At 39.0% G+C, this 5432-nt stretch overlaps 1 non-coding gene across 1 annotated transcript; it reads left to right on the top strand.

Moving 5' to 3' along the window:
• The first annotated feature begins 1046 nt into the window (after positions 1–1046).
• Positions 1047–1153, top strand: LOC148878914 (small nucleolar RNA R71). Its single transcript, XR_016106176.1, has one exon. It is a non-coding gene; the product is annotated as a small nucleolar RNA R71 (small nucleolar RNA).
• The last annotated feature ends 4279 nt before the right edge of the window (positions 1154–5432 follow it).

Genomic DNA, 5432 nt, shown 5'->3' on the forward strand with positions numbered 1-5432 from the left:
ATTCCTCATTTAATGCAACTGTAGCCACATCTCCCAGTTTCCTTTTGTTTGCCAATAGTTCCTTCAAAAACCTTGCATAGTGTGGCATCTGGGCTAAAGCATCAGCAAAAGGAATATTAATATGTAAACTTTTAAATATTTCAAGAAACTTACCAAATTTCTTCTCCAATTTTTGTTGCTTCAGCCTGTTAGGGAATGGAACTTGTGGTTGTTGGTGCATCCCTTGTTGTGCTTCTGGTTGTTCCATCTTCTGTTGTCTAGTCCCAAGACTTGTTTCTGCCTTGGGTTCAGCCCCATTCTTCTTTTCTACCTCAGGCAACTCTTTTCCACTCCTTAAGGTAATAGCTTGCACTTGCTCTCGTGGATTCACTTCAGTGTTGCTTGGGAGAGTTCCCGGCAGTCTAGAAGAGATTAATTGTGCCAATTGCCCCACTTGGTTTTCCAGGTTTTTGATTGAGGCTTCCTGGTTCTGGAACCTAGTTTCTGCACCTGCTATAAATTTTGTCATTAGTTCCTCCAAATTGGATTTTGGTTCAGGCTGATGATAAGTCTGGTGGAACAGCTTGGAAGTATGCTGATTTGGCCAGGGCTGGTTTGAATGTCCCCTCCATCCTGGATGAAAAGTATGGTGACTCTGGTAACCCTGCTGTCTTGACGAATTGCTGACATAGTCAACTTGTTCAGTAGATGGTCTGAACTGATTGCCAACTTGGCAGTCTGTACTGATGTGGCCTCCCCCACACAATTCACAATTAAGAGGCTGCACATGCATGGCAGCTATCTGCATTTCATCTATTTTCTTACTGAGTGCTCCTATTTGTGCAGATAGTGCTGTATAAGTGTCAACATTATGCAAGCCTTGCTGCTTCCTAGTTTGAGTTCTTTTCGAATGCCATTGATAGTTGTTGGCTGCCATTTCCTCAATAAGTGCATGGGCAACCTCAGGAGTTTTATTATTTATGTATCCTCCGGCTGCAGCATCTAATATGGTCTTATTTGAGTCAATAAGACCATTATAGAAAGTCTGCACTTGCAGCCAAATGGGAAGGCCATGGTGAGGAACTCTCCTTAACAGCTCCTTGTATCGTTCCCATGACTCATATAAAGATTCCCCCCCTTGCTGGAAAAAAGTAGTGATGTCATTCCTCATTTTAGCAGTTTTAGAAGGGGGAAAATATTTAGAGAAAAAATGGCTGGCCATTTCGTCCCATGTGGCTATAGATCCTGCCGGTAATGAGTTCAACCAAGCTTTGGCTTTATCCTTCAAAGAAAATGGGAATAACCTCAGCCGGATGGCATCATCACTTACCCCATTGTGTTTGAAGGTGTCACAGATTTCCAAGAAGTTAGCAATATGGGCATTCGGATCCTCATGGGCCATACCACAAAACTGAACCGTACTTTGTATCATTTGGATTATGGCCGGTTTAATTTCGAAGTTATTGGCAGCAATAGTTGGCCTGATAAAGCTGGAGACAGTCCCGGTGAGGGTGGGCTTGGCATAATCCATCGTAGTTCTTTGTTCAGCCATTTCTTGTGCTTCTTGTCTGACTTGCTTAGTAGCTCTCAAACGGACACGGAGAGTCCGTTCAATCTCTGGGTCGTAAAGGATCTCTTCCAGTTCAGGTCTGCTTGTCATAAACTGTTATGGTCAAAGCAATAAAAATGCCAATATTCACAAAAGAAAATAAATAACTAATCCTATCACACTGAAAATGTAAAGTGAATTATTGGAATATAAAAACCTACATCCTATCATGAATAAATGAAGCCGATTATACTAAAAGCAGATTTAAATCAATCATCTTATTCAAGGTTCCTTTATCTACATCCATCGATTGCAACATCTGAATTCAGACCCAATTTAGTTGTGTTCAGATCTACAAGTCTTTGGTATTGTTAGTCCAGAGAAATTAACAAATAATAATTCAGATCTGAGCTGTATATCTCATACACAGTCATTGGTATACACTACAATATACATCCATTAAGGTTGGAATCAAGTCTGTGATGCTTTAGGGCTGAAATCATTTCTGATCTGAAAAATATATTAAAAGGATCTGAAATAAACTAAAACTAGTCCTGAGTTAGGCTTGGGTTAAGGATTTTAAGCTCTACAATTGAAGCTCAAACCTGTATAGCTGATGCATATCAAACACTTGCTAAGACCTAAAAGTTGGGTCTGTAATGTTTGGTATTGCAAGCTATTCGGTCCATACAATTTTTGTAGAAATCTAAAATCAGGTCTGCTTACTGTTGTACTATAGCACCCCTGCTACAGATCTGAATGTTAATAGAAATACTTGGAAAGTGCTAATTTTTTCTTAAATATCTGAGGCGTAACAATTATTCAATCCAAACATACACCTCCTTAGCTAATGTAGCTCGGTTACAAGTGGATAAAGCAAATGTTCAAGTCACCCAAAATCCAAAATGTGCTCTGTATCAGTTCAGTCCTCAACTATAGTTCAGATCTGTATCAGTTCAGATCTGAATTTTCTTTTTCATTCTTTGCTATCCAATTACCTTTGGGGTATGTCCGATTTATCATAGGGTGAATTGGGGTGATGATGGCACCCAATTCACCTTAAACTTGTATCAGTTCAGGTCTGAGTTCATCTGAACTCAGATCTGAACTGAGCAGTTCTGCAATAGCAGAATTCACGTCTGAACTCAAGTCTGAGTTCGGATCTGAATTCTCAATTGCCTTACCTTCAGTTATTGCTACCAAATTGTTTTTGGGGAATAGCAGAAGTGCCCTAGGGTGAATTGGGGTGGTGATGACACCCAATTCCCCTCAAAATTGCATCAGTTCAGGTCTGAGTTCAAAGGAACTCAGATCTGAACTGTTGTAGATCTGCAATAGCAGAACTCAAATCTGAACTCAAATCTGAATTCTGATCCGAATTCTCAATTGCTCCTCTTGTTGTTCAAAAGATCTCCCTTTTTTTTTCATTATATATATATATATATTTTTTTTTTCTTTTTGTAATGGAAAAGAAATAAAAGTCTGAAACACAAGCAATTCTTTTCGGCTGAGTGCTGTAGATCTGAAATCTGCTGATCTGAGTGCCGAATGCAACTCAGATCTGCAACACTCATGTTTTTGTGAATTTTTTTCTTTTCTTTTTTTCATTTTGAAGGGAACAACACCAAGATTGAATAGAAATCAAATATGCCTTTATTAAAATGAAACTGAAACCAGAAAAAGAAAGTAATCTACTTAAGAAAGAAGAAACATAACTACAGTAGTACAGCAGTTGCAGTCCAAGCTGAAATGAAAAAGTTAGCAAATTAACACAACTATGAATGCAATGCTGAATGAGATCAGATTAAGAATGCTCAATGTTTCCTAATATTGTTTCTCTAAATTCCCCGGCAACGGTGCCAAAAACATGATGTGTGGCTCATTGTGACACTAGCAAGTGCACTAGCCGTTCAAGTAATAAAGTAGTGAGTGAAGTATCGTTCCCACGAGGATTTAGGAAACAATTACCAATACTAAATGGAGCACTTCTTATCTGATCAACAAATAAATCAAAACTTTAATGAAAGCTAAAAAATCCTAAATTAAAATCTATCTAAATCATTGGCCCAATTGCCTTCAAATCAGGTTAGAAGAGTAAGCAGTAAATGTCATTCTCAGAATTCAGCAATCTATCAATTTGGATCATTCGAATAAATCATGATTGAGCCTTGGTTTGGTGAAACCCCAAAGTCATGAACAGCCTCTCTCAAACGCATGTTAATCCTATGCATGAGTGACGGTTCTTCTATATCTAGCAAGAATCTAATCCCCATGCATGCATTTCTTCAAACACTTCTAAGGCATCAATTCAAATCTGAATTGATCAGCAACTGAATTGTGCAAGTTATCTCTAACCTTGCACTCAATTCAGTTCTTGAATGGTAGATCTGAATTCCTAGAGTCTCTCTCAAGCACTCTAGGAATTCCAAGCTGTAGATTAATTCGGCCAATCTTTATATTTCAGATCTGAATTCTCTTTCAAGCAATTCAGATTTTGCAATCTCAGATCTGAGAATTCAGATCTGAGTTTTGAAGGTTAGTTGGCCGAATTACTCTACAATAACACCCTTATTCAAGAAACTTCAAGTACAATTCATGACCATTTGAATGAATCAAAAAGAATTAGATTGCTGAACTGAAATTTTACAAGCTGAAATACATCAAGGAAGAATGGAAACAAGGAGAAAGAAGAAAGAAAATATAACAAAGAAACTGAATTCAAATCAAAAGAGAATGAAACTACAAATGATTTATTACAAAAGATCTTTGAATCACAAACCCTCAATTTGAACTCACCTTCTCTTCTAGCTTGCTTTTTCTTGAACTTCCTTCAGCCCTTCTTCTTCTTCTTCCTTGCACCTAGCCTTCTTCTCTTCTCTTCTCTTCTCTCAAGGTGGCCGAACCTCTAAGAGTGGGAGAGCCTTCCTCTCAAGCAATTGAACACCTCTCCCCCCTCCTAGAGGCCTCCTTATATAGTTTTTCAAGGGGGCTCTTGCCCTTCTTGAAGTCTCTAGAATTGGGTGTATTACACCCCTCATGAACCTTCTAGAGTGCTCCCTCCTTCTCTTCAAGAAACATTTAGGAGTTGCCGCCCCTAGCTCCCTTTGGGCTGCTATTTGGGCTACAACTTAGCTTGCTTTTGAGCTCATGTGGGCTACACTCTATGCTATTATTTGGGCTAAAAATGGGCTGGGCCGAAATTTCCTTCTTGCTAGGCTTCTTCCTTTGGGTTTTCCAAAGAGTTAGCTTGCACTTCTTGGGCCGAATGAAAACTCCCTTGCTCTCATGGCTGGGCCGGACTGAACTTGATAAATTTTGGGCTTTCTTTTCTTGCTTTTGCCTTCTTTTTGTTGATTTGGCTCCCCCTAAAATCTTTCTTGCAATCAAGCTAAAATAGGGCAAAGTCTAATTAAACCAGCATAAAATTTCATGCAAAAACCTCATAAAATATAGATAAATTGTAGGTTCATCAACTCGACAAGTATAATAGGCCGACTGGGCCGGCTTTGGCTAAAAAGAAATGCACAAGTATAGTAACAACAAGAAGAGGCATATATATAGTCAACATGAAAAAGATCTGGTATTCAACTTAAGATGGCCTATTACAGTCGTTTAAGGTTCGGCATACCAAGTCAACACAAAAAAAAAAAATGGTGTCGATCAGTCCTTAGTTGCAGAATCAATAGCACCAATAGCAGCTTCGACCTCATTCTCAACTCCCTCGGCAGACCCTTGTGGAGAATTTAGATCAAAAGCATCCCAACCTTGTGACACAATGGCCAACTCCAGGTGACAGCGAGGGATCCTTAGTCAAAAAATGTTGAACTCAGCCACAATGGAGGCCTCAGCATACTCGTCCATGTGCAATTGCATCTCCTCCAATGCCTTATAATTGATGATGGCT

Source organism: Nelumbo lutea, chromosome 1, assembly GCF_056320005.1.
Source record: "Nelumbo lutea isolate HS-2025 chromosome 1, American lotus-T2T, whole genome shotgun sequence".
Lineage (NCBI taxonomy): Eukaryota > Viridiplantae > Streptophyta > Magnoliopsida > Proteales > Nelumbonaceae > Nelumbo > Nelumbo lutea.